This window comes from Oryctolagus cuniculus, chromosome 1, assembly GCF_051225735.1.
Source record: "Oryctolagus cuniculus isolate XC-2025 breed Fujian yellow rabbit chromosome 1, ASM5122573v1, whole genome shotgun sequence".
Lineage (NCBI taxonomy): Eukaryota > Metazoa > Chordata > Mammalia > Lagomorpha > Leporidae > Oryctolagus > Oryctolagus cuniculus.
The window spans coordinates 157120308-157134878 of NC_142867.1; positions in this window are offsets into that span (position 1 = coordinate 157120308).

The following is a 14571-nucleotide window of genomic DNA, read 5'->3' on the forward strand; positions in this document are numbered from 1 at the left end:
CCTATCAGTGTGATCAATTATGAACTGAAATTGATCACTTGGACTAGTGAGATGGCATTGGTACATGTAACCTTGATGGGATTGTATTGGAATCCCCTGAAGCACTTTTTTAAATTTAATAAGAAAGACAGTAATTATAAAAACTATACTTTCACTTGAATTTTGGCTAGAATTTCTGCATAGTGTATTAAATAAAGGAAACTCCAGTACAGACATGTTGACACTATTTCAAGCCCTGTCAAAGAAACAACAGAGAAAGTGTCAGGAGGAAAAAATGGTTAGTAAAGTTAGGATGCTAAATTCAATTTATAAGAATTAGGATAAAAGGGGCCAGTGTAGTGGTGTAGCAAGTTAAGCTGCCACTTGTGAGGCCTGGCATCCCATATGGGCATTGGTTCATGACCTGGCTTTTCCACTTTCTGATCCAGCTCCTTGTTAATGGCCTGGGAAATGCAGCAGACAATGTTCCAAGTATTTGGAAGCCTGACACCCATATGGGAGGCCTGGATGAAGCTCCTGGCTCCTGGCTTCATCCTGGTCCAGGTTGGGCCATTGTAGCCATCTAGGGAGTGAACCAGCAGATGGAAGATATTTTATCTCTTTCTTTCTCCCTTTCTCTCTGTCTCTCTCTTTCTACCTTCGTTAACTCTGACTTTCAGATATATAAATATTTTTTCAAAATTTAAAAAAAGAATATAAATAGAATCATTAATTAATAGATTCCCAATAAATTATTATATATTAAGTTTGAGTAATAGTAACCTCTCATGCATTAGGACAGTCACTATTCAAAAGAATGAAAAACATTACTCGGTTGGTTCGAATATAAGATGACACAACTATAATAGTAAACATTATGGTCATTCCTCAAGTAGCAAATTAGAAATATACCTGGCTGTAGGATCTTAAGAGTAAAGGATTTCTTGAAAAAAGTTAAAACAGATTTCAATGTAAATCATAATTTTATATATATATATTTAAAGATTTTATTTATTTGAGAGAGAGAGTTACAGACAGTGAGAGGAAGAGACAGAGAGAAAGGTCTTTCTTCCGTTGGTTCACTCTCCAAATGGCCACAACAGCCAGAGCTGCGCCGATCCAGATCCAGGAGCCAAGAGCCAGGAGCTTCTTCCTGGTCTCCCACACTGGTGCAAGGGCCCAAGGACTTCGGACCATCTTCTACTGCCTTCCAGGCCATAGCAGAGAGCTGGATCGGAAGAGGAGCATCCCGGACTGGAACCAGCATCCATATGGTATGCTTGCACTGCAGGTGGAGGATTAACCTACTGCGCCCCAGCACCAGCCCCAATCATAATTATATTTACATAAATGAAAATACACGGGCTGGCGCCGAGGCTCAGTAGGCTAATCCTCCACCTAGCGGTGCCGGCACACCAGGTTCTAGTCCCGGTCAGGGCGCCGGATTCTTTCCCGGCTGCCCCTCTTCCAGGCCAGCTCTCTGCTGTGGCCCGGGGTTGCAGTGGAGGATGGCCCAAGTGCTTGGGCCCTGCACCCCATGGGAGACCAGGAGAAGCACCTGGCTCCTGGCTTTAAATCAGCGCGGTGCGCCTGCCGCAGCAGCCATTGGAGGGTGAACCAATGGCAAAGGAAGACCTTTCTCTCTCTCTCTCTCTCTCTCTCACTGTCCACTCTGCCTGTCAAAAAAAAAAAAAAAAAAGAAAGTACATGATAATGCAAGAATACATGAAAAATATATTATTATATAAAGCTCACTTTATAAGAATATGTAAAACAGTAATAATTTAAAAGATGAAGTATAAACATTAATAGTTTGGGATAAGAGTCTGGGAGTGGGAATAAAAAGTAATAAACAAGTGTTGTCAATGCATGAACCATGCAATGGAAACTATTAACTTTGCTATTTTAAAGAATTATAGGGGCCAGCTCTGTGGCACAGCAGGTTAACATACTGGCCTGAAGTACTGGCACCCCATATGGGCACCGGTTCGAGACACAGCTACTCCACTTCCTATCCAGCTCTCTACTATGGCCTGGGAAAGCAGTAGAAGGTGGCCCAAGTCTTTGGGCCCCTGCAGCTGTGTGGTAGACCCGGAAGAAGCTTCTGGCTCCTGGCTTTGGATCGGTGCAGCTCCAGCTGTTGCAGCCAATTGGAGTGTGAACCAGTGGATGGAAGACTCTTTCTTTCTCTTTCTGCCTGTCCTTCTCTGTGTAATTCTGACTTTCATGTAAAATAAATAAATCTTTAAAAAATTATAGCAGATATAAAATTTGTACATGTTTTATTGGGTGCCATATAGTGTTTCATTACCTGTACACATTGTATAATGTCGAATAAGTATAAATGTGTCTCCTCAAGCATTTAACATTATTTCTTTATGTTGAAAGCAGCCAGGCTGGCGCTGCAGTTCACTAGGCTAATCCTCCACCTATGACGCCGGCACACAGGGTTCTAGTCCAGGTTGGGGCACCAGATTCTGTCCCTGTTGCTCCTCTTCCAGGCCAGCTCTCTGCTGTGGCCCGGGAGTGCAGTGGAGGATGGCCCAGGTCCTTGGACCCCGCACCTGCATGGGAGACCAGGAAAAGCACCTGGCTCCTGGCTTCAGATCAGCGCAGTGCGCCGGCTGCAACACGCTGGCTGTAGCAGCAACTTGGGCAGTGAACCAACGGAAAAAGAAAGACCTTTCTTTCTGTCTCTCTTTGTCTCTCTAGTCTCTCTCTCACTGTCTAACTCTGCCTATCAAAAAAAAAAAAAAAAAAAAGCAGCCAAAATCCTACATCTAAATTTTTTAAATAGGAGAAGTTCATATTATTAGTGCAAGCTTGTATCCCTGAGATGAAAATAAAAATCTTCTGAATGGAAAGGAAGAACATCCAATTATTGATACAGTGTGAGATTAACATACAAAATGGCAAAGTTTAAAGGGAGAAGCAGTCTAAATTGTAACTAGTGGATACCTAAGCATTGTACTAAATCTTTAATTGCCTTAGACATTGACAGATATTCTTACATACCAGCTCTTAGGAGAACACTCGGGGTGAAAATGACTTCGTAATTCAAGTACGTGCCCTACCTACACATTGAGCAAGTTTCTGTTTCTGGAGAAACTGAGAATCAAAGAATTGAAAGTTTGAATTTTGTACACTAGAACTGTCAAAATTTCCCTATAATCTCATTGTCTGAGCTCAAATTTACTAGTAGTTTGGGTAAAATTCATTGTGGTAAAACTTTAGTGAAAACAGCCAAGGAAGAAAACAATTTGCAGGGTATTCAACACATATCATCATATCCTTTGTTTCTCACCAAAGCCTTTGTCCTGGTGTAAATTAAAAACCCTACCTTATCATACATTCTAAGATGACCTTGTACCTGTAGGTCAGTAAATTGATTCAGGGCTTGATATAACCACTAGGGAATATTTATAATCTGTAGTGGAAGGTAGTGGAAATGTGGTATGAAATTACTGTGGTTTAGCTTTACCGGGGAACTTGAATAAGCCATTGCTCATTTGACCACCCTAAGGGATTCCCCGTCATTGTGGTCATATCTCTTTCCAAAGCACAGGGCACCAACAATTTTGGTCATGCCAAGGGATTGCATTTCTGAGGCCAAAATTGCCACTCTTGGTTGTCAACTCTACAAAGACTTTCATCAGCTCAGAGGCTTTCTTCAGTGATGTGTTCCTCAAGTAAACAAGAATAGGTGGAGAATTTTTGCTTCTACTTTGGAAAAAGTGCATAAAGCATTAGAGACACATTGAAAATAAAGCTTCTAACTCTCTCCATGAGTTACAAAAGAGGAAAGACCCTTCCCCTCTTCTAGGAAAGCTATTGTGTGCATGTCAGGTCTGCCTGAAAAATGCTTCCCATCTGAGAGTAGGGTTTTCTTCACCATTTCCATTCCATTCACCACCACGACTGGCAGCACAACAAATGTGAAGAGGAAGATATCTCTATTTCTTTCGCCTCTTCATTAGATGAGGAAAGGATAGGCTCCAAGCTGGAAAAGATTGGAGAAGGCTCAAGGGCCAGCAGTAGACACCTGCCTTCTGTTCCTGCTTCCAAGCGCTCTGACAAAAACAGAAACATTATGAGAGAAGTGGTCATGACATTTGCAGTGACTGTCAGATCAAATATCCTTTTCAAGAATAAACTGCTTAAAATAGAAATATGTAAAGTTTACCATTATAGCTTCAAGCATAGACTGTGCTTTTCCACTTTAAACATTTAGTAGAAATGTATAGAGTAATTGTACAGTGATCTCCCCTAATCCACAATTTCATGTTCTTGAGGTTTCAGTTACCCACATTCAACCACAGTCTAAAAATATTAAATTAAAAATTCCAAGAACAAATTGTACATTTTAAATTGCACATCACTGTGACAACATGAGGAAATCTCATACGATGCAGCTCCATTCCACCTAGGTTGTGAATCATCACTTCATCCAATGTGTCCATGCTGTATATGCTACCTGCCCATTAGTGACTGGGCAGACTTGGCTATCAGTTGACTTTCAGTATTACAGTGCTTGTGTTTCAGTTATTCTTATTTACTTAATAATGACCATAATGCACAAGGATGGTGATGCTGGAAATTCAAATAGGCCAAATAGAAACTGTCTAAAGGTGAAAGTTTTCTTTAAAAATGAGAAAATTCTTGACTTTAGGTAAAAAATAATCACATGCACAAATTGCTAAGACCCATGGCAAAAAAAGATTCTTCTATCTATGAAATTATGAAGAAGGAAAATAATTTATGCTATTTTTGCTGAAACATCTCAAACAGCAAGAGTTATAGACATAGTGTGTGATAAATACCTAATAAAGAAGGCAATGGCATTATATTTGTGGATGGCCTTCATGACCAAAAAACATATTCCGACTGACAGCCCCATATTGCTACAGAAAATATTATACACATGGTTTAAAATTCAGTATAATTACTGATTTCAGGCCTCCACTGGGAGTCTTGGAATGTACTCACTATAAACAAGGGGAGACTGCTGTTGTCATTTAGAAGCTGTTCTTAACAGATGCACTGAGAGGGCAAAATCACTTTCTTGAACAATTAATGACATTTTTATTCCCAATTTGATTTTTTTCGCATTTCTAACCGCCATACCCAAATCCTATTATGTAAACCACTAACCATAAACAGAAGAAAACTCCATGGAGAAAAGCAGTTGAGTGGTTTGAAAAATGGATTGAGGCCCTGGGAACTGATTTCACATTCCCTAGTTAAGTGACCTTGGTGCTGCCACTTAACCTCAGTGTACTCAAGTTTGTTCATGTGAGCGCCCTACTCCCCAGGATTAGTCACAAGCTCTTTCAACAAATATTTACTGAAACCCTAATGTCATGCACGAAGATGACCAAATAAAATTTTACAAACTAGATAAACAAAAATATGATAACACAGTAGGAAGTTCTGTAAGAGAATTGGGTGCAGAGTGGTCTGTCATTGTTTGAACATCCGATTAGATCATTCTTTTAAAAGAAGTACTTGGTGAACCACAAGAAATTTGGTGGGTATCTAATTGATTGTCTGCCTACCTACTCTGCCCCTAGCTGCCCAGACTGTTTATTAGGGTGGCTTTCCAAGCTGTCTTTCTGCCATGTGACCTGTCCCATCTAGACATGGGTGACTGATCCAAGGAGGGACCACTGGCCTAAAAGGAATCTTCCTTATGAATAGGGAAGAGGGCTGTGAAAAAAACCCATCCTCTCTTTGAACAGCTAGATCTGGAAAATGTAAGTTCTGAAGAACAATTTGGATGCTATAGACCCACCTGAGAAAGCATGAATGAAAGTCTGAAAAATAAATGCAGTAGAAAGGAAGGGAAATAGACGGCAAGAGGTCTCAAGACCTTACAGTCACTGCTTCTAGTACATCAGGAGTCCTAGGGGCTCTCCTGTTCTGATGCAGAATTTTTTTCTGCTTAAATCAGCTGGAAAAGGAGCCAGTGCCATGGCGCAGTAGGTTAATCCTCTGCCTGCAGCACCCGCATCCCATGTGGGCGCCGGTTCTAGTCCCGGCTGCTCCTCTTCCAATCCAGCTCTCTGCTGTGGCCTGGGAAAGCAGTGGAGGATAGCCCAGGTCCTTGCACCCACATGGGAGACTGGGAAGAAGCACCTGGCTGCTGGCCATTTCAAGAGTGAACCAATGGAAGAAAGACCTTTCTCTCTGTCTCTCCCTTTCACTGTCTGTAACTACCTCTTAGTTAAATAAATAAAATCTTTTAAAAAATTAGCTGGAATGGATTTAGGTAATTTGCAACCAAGAGGATGCTAAGCCAGACCAAAAAAAAAAAAATGCTTCATACTTACGGTGAATACTTTTGGCAGCTATTGCATTTTATGGTAACTATAGATGGAATATAAAACTTTATCTCCCTAAGAAGAAAATGCAACCGAATTTTTCATACTTCAGTTATTCATGGAGACAAATAACACTGGTGAGAGATATGCTCATGGGCTGGTGTATATAAACAGCTTCTCCTGGAGAAGACTAACACTTGATTACTTCTAAATTTTCAAAATGTATCTTAATAAATGCACCAGTTTTGCAAATAGCAATGCATTTGTCTTCCAGTTCATTTGAAAGTAGCAGAGTGGCAAAAACCGTTACACTTATGCTTTCATACAAAAGACTCCAAGAGTCAAAGATTTACCTTGACACTGTTGCTCAGCATAAACAGCTCCCAGTCAACATGCAAGAAAACACCTTGTCACCTGTCTTATCTCATTGGTTCACCTTTCTAACTTCACAGATGAAATGTGGCTAACTGCATCAACTTGGTTAACATCGTTTTCTAAGAAATGGAGTTAAAAATTAAGAGATCAACTTTTTAAAGAACAAAAAAACCATATGCATTTAACCTAAAAAACATAGGACAAAGTGCTTACTCAGAACAATAGTCACAATTTGCAAATGTTCCTTTTTTCTCTCTGTTCAAAAAGGAAACAAAGTGAGGACTTCACAGTTTCAATATGCAGATTTAGTAAAATTTTACTCATTAATAATAATTAGTGCCATTTGTTATACCTTACCCTGTGTCAGACATAGCACCAAGACGAGTTTCACTGTCTTTCAAAACTCATGCCTCAGGGCCAATGTTATGGCATAGAAGGTTAAGTAGCTGCCTGCAGTGCTGGCATCCCATATGGGCACCGGTTCAAGTCCCATCTGCTCCACTTCTGATCTGGCCCCCTGCTAATGCACCTGGAAAAGCAGCAGAAGATGGCCCATGTCCTTGAGCCCCTGCACTCATGCGGGACACCAAGAGGAAGCTCTGGCTCCTGGTTTTGAATTGGCCCAGCTGCAGCCACTGTGGCCATTTGGGGAGTGAACCAGCAGATGGAAAAGATCTCTCTCTCTCTCTCTGAATCTCTGCCTTTCAAATAAATGCATATATATCTTAAAAAAAAAAAAACAACCAAAAAACCCTTCATGCCTCTTTGAGATAATAAATCATCCTGCTACAGAAAGGCTTAGAGAGAGAGTTCCTTTTCATACTGCTTTTGTTTTTCTGAGCTTTATAATGAATTATCATTTGCCTCTAGAGTTTGCTCTTATATGCAATTCATTTTCTCTTTGGAATATCCCAACAATTGTCAGTTTGCTTGTTGAAAATAATCAAAAGCATTTCCAAAGCAGAGTATTGAGTTCATGCAAGGTGCTTGTGATTGGAAAAACACTGCATTCTCAGAAAGATAACTGCATTCCCCACCTTCTCTTCCTCAATTTAGTTGTGGGGCTTCTGATAAACTGCCATCTTTTTGGCCCGAGGTTTCTCATGTGTCAAACAATCACCATTTCTAAGGTCGATCACAACATTCACTAAGCAAAGCAAGAATGTAAAACAAGGGAGAAGCCAGAGTAGTGTGCATGGACAGGGTTAATTACCCAACAATATTAATTGCCAGAGTCACCAGCACTGCTAACAGATGATCAAAAACCGTAAGTCACTGTGTGCTCACCCTGGATGCTCTTTCAGCCTGGGCCCTCTTTATTGAACTCTCTTTGGCAATTTACCAGGGTCTGTTGTGTTGCCAACGTTCTCAACAACTTTCTTGGAAAGCACTGAAGGCACCTTCTGTTCCTCCTGGTTGGGGGTGAACTTGGGCTGAGGACAGGGGGTGTAAGGCTCCCCCAAAGGGCACACTGATGCCCTGCCAAAGATCCAAGTGCATCCTACGAATTCCTTGAGAAAAGATCTGTTCAAAAGAACATATAAGGGGTCTTCAAAAACATTCATGAAATATGTGTTTTATGAAAAAATTATGTAGGCTTTAAAAATTTGCACACAATTCAGCTCATCTTTTAATTCCATTTTTTTTCCTGTAACTTTTTGGTGCATGCCAGTTGAAGATTGTGCTGATTCTCAAACCTAGGCACATATATTAGACCTCCTTTGAACTGTTAGATGTTTAACAATGAAGTCCACATGGCCCAATTAAATTAAAATCTCTAGGGGTGGATGCATTTCTGAAAGATTCTCAATAAAAAAGAGGCATTCCAGGTTGAGGCCTTTTTTTTTAGGGGAAAACAACCTGCAACGGTGTTGATCAGACTCAGCAAAGTCGATGAATATTGGAAAACTTAACTTGTGCCCAGAAATCAGTGTGAGGAACCTGGCCAAGGAATCTAAAGACAGAGAAGGGGGTTGACAAAACTGGGTATATCCCAAGAAACAGGAGCAGTCTGCTACAGCAGCAGCTGGACCCAGAATTCTGCACGCTGCAGAACCTCCCAGGCCAACGCAGAACATCCCGCCTGCAAGACAGGGTGAGGTGAGCGTGGGCAGGGGCCAAGTGGGGAATATTAACAACTGAAGTGGGCATTGGGGAGCTAAAGGGAGGTATGGAGAAGATTCTGTGACAAGGACTGAGTGCAGGACGCTGGGTAATTCTAGTGTCAATGAAGTCAGAGGGATGATTTCTAGAGAAAGTGTTCTGGAGAAGGGAGTAGTATGGAAATTACTCTTGGGAGGAAGCAGGAAAAAGAATGGGAGATGTAAACCGGAGATCATTTTAAAATTGCTGATGACAAACAGGTAGGGTTGTATGATACATAACAAAGAGCAGGGAAGAAAAGGAGGGACCAAAGGTAGAGAAATACTGCTTTGTTGTGAGTTTCAAATTCTTCCTCACCAGAGTGCTGCAGGAACTTTGGCACCCAGAAGAAGCACCTGCTCTCTGGGCTGTCAGCAAACAAGGGTTGAAAGATACACGGAACAAAACTCCGGGAACTTGGGGCCCATTCTCAGATGGGTTTTGTAGATTCCTAAGCAGACTTCAAGCAGAAGCCAGATCTTTGTTTCTTCTATCAGAGACTTTGGAGTAGTCAGCTTAGTTAGGAGTCCGAAATTCTTGGGTTCTATTGCACACCAGAGAAGCCATGGAGAATTTAAAGTACTATATGTTCCTTTATAAAAAAGTAAAATAGAAGATAGAAATGCAGATGTATTCACAATAAAGAAATGTTAAATATTTGAAGAGTTAAATATATTTAGTGATTGTACATTGTTATATGTGAACCAAAATATCACATGGCACTCCACAAATGTGTGTAATTTAAAAATAATTAAATAAACAACAGTCATAGCTTTGGTTTGAGAACGAATCCTATCTGTACTAAGGTGCTTTTTCCTTATTTGGATAAATACCAGTGTTTCTGTATGTTGCTAGGTAAATGACCTGTGATTTTTAGCTATATTCTTGTTAAGATGTCTGCAACATTTTGTGCATGCTAGAGGATTTTTAAGTTCTAAATTTTTTTGGCTCTATAGATGGTTGAAGCTTCAAGGTCAGATTTTAATGACAGTGCCCAAGAATAATCATTGGTATTCAGGAAGAAAGCAAGCTCCTAAAGTGAATGATAAGCCTAACTTATTTCCAAAGGGTAACCTGCAGGGTTAGAACTACAGTGACATATTAAAGAAATATCATGTGTTTCTCAGTATCTAAGCTCCAAATGTCACACATCCAAGAAACCCAACAAGGGCTTTAAAAACCATAAGAATTTTCTGACCTACTGGCAGATTTCCTAACTGACCTTTCATCATGTCATACTTCTCTGCCGGAAAACATATTTAACACTTAATGTTCTTCCATGAAATATCTCCTTCTCCAACATAATTAGCCATACATGGAATATTGTATGGACATTAGAAAGCCACATCACATTATGCGGTCAAGTACTCACATTGCAGACAATTGATAATGATTGGTTTCCTGTCAAAGTATAATTTGAAAGGCTTACCAGGAGAGAACATGTGAATGACCTTGTGTTCTCTTTGGGTAAGAGGGAACTCCACTTCACAAGAATAAACGTTTATTATGTGCGTACAAGGAATAGGCACTTTAAAATGCTTCATATTTGATTTCAGTTATTTATCATAAAAAGTTCTAAATAAACTGCTCATTGCTTTTTCTCTATATGATGATGAATTCTAAGGCCCAGGGAAGTTACAAAATTTGGTCAGGACAATAACATGAAGTGGTGAAGAGATTTGAACTCACGTAGTTTTCTGACTTGGCCTTTAGCCTCTGATTCTACCACTTTCTGGTGAATTCTTCAGCTGAAATCTGACACTTCTGCTGCTAAAAATAGTCATCCTTACTGATGTGATGTTTTGACATAACGAATGATCATGCAAGATGTATGGGGCCACTTGTCCAAATTAGGTGAATTCACTAAATAAGTGGCCAGGCATAGCAAATTAGCTATTTAATGGATGCTGTAACAAATTGCTACAAACATGGTGGCTTACAAGACATTCATCAATTTAAAGTCAGAAGGCCAAAGTTCTGAAAGCAAGGTGTTATTCAGGTCACAGTCCCTACAAAAACTGTAAGGATGAATTTGACCTTGCCCCTTCCAGCCTCTGCTGGCTCCTGGTGTTCTTGACTTGTGACTGTGTAACCCCAACCTCTGTCTCAGTCTTCACATGGCCTCTCCTCTCCTCCCTGTCTCTGTGTGTTTCTTATAAGAACTCCTTTCATTAGATTTAGGCCCACCAGGCAATCCAGAATGATTTCATCTCAAGACCTCTAATTTAATTACATGTATAAGGGCTTTTTGTCCAAATAAAGCCCTGTATTGACAGGGTCTGGGATGTGGTCATATCTCATTGGAGGCTACCATTCAATCCAATATAGATGGGATATTACAATTCCTACCATTGCCTCATGGTTGGAGAATTGCAGTCTGTTCACTTAGATAATTGTCTATTTCTGTTTTCATTTTTGCTGTGAGAAGCAGTCTGAAGGGATTTTGAACCCATGCTTGCTAGGTTCACATGCAGGCTGTGTAATTTCATAGGTGTTAATCAAGGTTAACAAAGTTCTCTTTACCACAGTAGCTCTTATCAGTAAAATGAGAACTTCTAGTGCTAGCTACTAGGTTAAGCAGAAGAATAAAAATTACTTGATACCTGTAAAACATTTACTGTATGGCATATGATAAAATTAAAAAAAATAAAACCCAGTAGCTTCTATCCATAGAGAAGAAAAGTTCTACTCTTAGGAATCAAGGTAGGGATTGTTCTAAAGTGTATTTTCATAAATGAGAGCATCCTAGTAGGCATGGAGAGATGTGGAAAAGAATATTTGAAAAGGTAGAGAGGTTTAGAAGAACTTGGCATGAGAAACAAAGTGAGATGCAAGATAGGAGGCAAATCGCAGAAAGCATCCTAAGCCAGAACTTCAACATGATTCTGAATCTTCCATCTCTGTTAAGTCCCCCAGCCACTGACTTGGTCCTGTGCGTTCAATCGTATATGTATTTCTCATGGGCCTGCCTTCTCTATTCTGAATTGCTATGATCTAGACCTGGTTTCCACAAATCTTTCCTGATCTATTTCAGCAGCTTTCTATATAGTGAAGAGGGCACTCAGTAGCTAGTAAGAACAACAATAAAATCAAAATGACTTAAATACACAGGGCTTATATTTCTTACAGAACAAAATGCCGCACAGTGACTGCTTCTATCACTTCGGGAGCTCCATGACAGTTGAGTTGATATTTCTGCCATTCTTTAGGCCTCCCCTTTGGTTGCTATATGGTTGCTGCAGCCCTAACCATCACATTCACATGCAAAAGAAAAAGAAGGGGGAAAGCCACATCTGAACCATGCTCATTCAAGATATTTAAATCTTCCCAGAACAGATCAGCAGCTTCTGCTTAAATCTCGTTGTATCAGGGTACATGAGAGAACATTTGACTTGTCATGTTGCTCCTGAAGAAAGACTCAATTCATACGGAAGGCATGCAGACCAGACACTGCGAGTAAGTAACATGGCTGCCATGCTTCCTATCGTGTGGTCTATTTATCGCCATCTTTACCCCAAATCATGCTCTCCTCTGCTGATCTAATCAGCTTTCAAATAGGCCAATTTGATCTTAATGCTTCAACAACCTACAGGAACATGCAGAGTGCTTTGCATTCCACTCAGTAACATCCGTGATTGACTTATCTGCCTTTCCAGTGTCATCTTTACTGTCTATTCCCTTACATTTTATCTAATATTGGTTTTATTTCCTCTAACTGTGGACATAGAATTCTGCCCAAAGTTTTAAGTTTTACCCTGATTTAAATATATGCTGTGCCCCTTGCCTGATATGATCTTTTCTTTTTTTATTATTTGACAGGTAGAGTTATAGCCAGTGAGAGAAACAAAGAAAAAGGTCTTCCTTCCGTTGGTTCACTCCCCACATGGCCGCTACGGCCAGCTGGCGCTGCGCCGATCCGAAGCCAGGAGCCAGGTGCTTCCTCCTGGTCTCCTATGCAGGGGCAGGGTCCCAAGCACTTGGGCCATCCTCCACTGCCTTCCTGGGCCACAACAGAGAGCTGGACTGGAAGAGGGGCAGCCGGGACTAGAATCCGGCACCCATATGGAATGCCAGCACCACAGGTGGAGGATTAACCAAGTGAGCCACAGCACCAGCCCCTCTTGGTATGATCTTATACTCCATATTTTGAATCTGGAAACTCAATACAATCTTCAAGACACTTGAGTCTATAACACATGAACGTGCTTGCTTCCCTTTCCCTAATTTGGTTGTTGGGTGTTTCAGCCAAGTCTCCCTCACAGGATCCACACATACATCTTGACAGCTGTTAGGAGTTCTTGCTGATGATGGCTCTCAGCTGCATCCCAGAGGAAATGTTGCGCTTGGTTTTAGGACACCTCCCTCTTGAAACTTCCCTCTTTTCCAGGAGTGGCCTGCATCCAGTGATTGGCTAATTGGCAGAGATACAAAAACCTGATGTTTTGACTTAATTCAAGACAGTTGTGAAGGATAATGCTAGCTTCATAGAACCTTAGAGGATAGATTGATACTGTTTGCAACTGCATCTACATTGTGGATCAAATTCACTCTCTGTTTAAATTTGCCTTCCCCACTCACTTTACAAGTATACCACCAAGAGTTCTCGGTAAAACATCAATGTATATATTTTAATTCAGTCTGTTTCAGGGACTCCAATGCAAAACAGATCTATTGGTGTTTATGACAAACTGAATATATTTTTTTTTGGCCAATATTGGCTATGTAGTGATTTTTTTAACATATTTATAAACTGAATGATTCCTGAAGTCATCTCTGATACACAAGTCTGGACACTCACCATAACAGAAATATCTTTCGCATCTTCGATTCAAAGTTTAAGATTGAAAGAAAGATTTTTCTAGAGAAGATGCTGTGGGGAAGACGTGTTGCTGCTCGCTCTCCAAAATAGAAACATTAATTTTATGCTTCTTCTTTTATTTCACCAAAATAGCAATCATAAAACACCAACTTACAAACATTGTTATGTTCCTAGAATTGTATCTACAAATCACATTGGATCTGTTAAAAAATGAACTAAAAATTAAAATTTAAAATGAAAAATGAAATTTAAAATGAAAAAATCAACTCCCCCTCCTGATGACATGTCTACCTATGCCGACCATCCACCACCACACACGTAAACACCACCCTAGGTAAATATAGAAAAGTGATCATTATGGTTTATAGGAAATATTCATAAAAGTCTCAAATATAGACATTGGACTCACCTAGAAAACAGCTTAAATCTCTTTTGCTAAGTATGTATGTAGAATAAAACCAATTTGCTATTCACTTTGGTATATGAAATAATTTGGCCCAAGAGCTAAAGGTAATCCATTGTAACAGAGTGTGGCAGATGTTGGCTGTGTCCTAAGATAGAACTACATACTTACCATTAAGAATTAGCACATGATGAAAACTTGACAATGAGACTCATTCGATGCCTACCAGATACAGGGAAAGAAATCAGTACTATATGAGTACTATGCTACACTTTTGATACTCAGGTCAAACTCCTTGGAATAAAATCTCCTTGAAAGGTTGTGCCTCAGATATTATTCATGCAGATGTCTTCATGAAGGTGTCTTATTCTGGCTATCTAAATATGTGATCGAGAGCTAATGAGCCCATGTCACCTTTTTGGCCTGCCACCCTCTTCATGTCAGATGTCTGAATTAAGCAAGTATAAACTTTACGGTATGTTGGGAAATTATAGTGACTCCCACCATGAACCTCCGAGAACATGAGTAAGTGT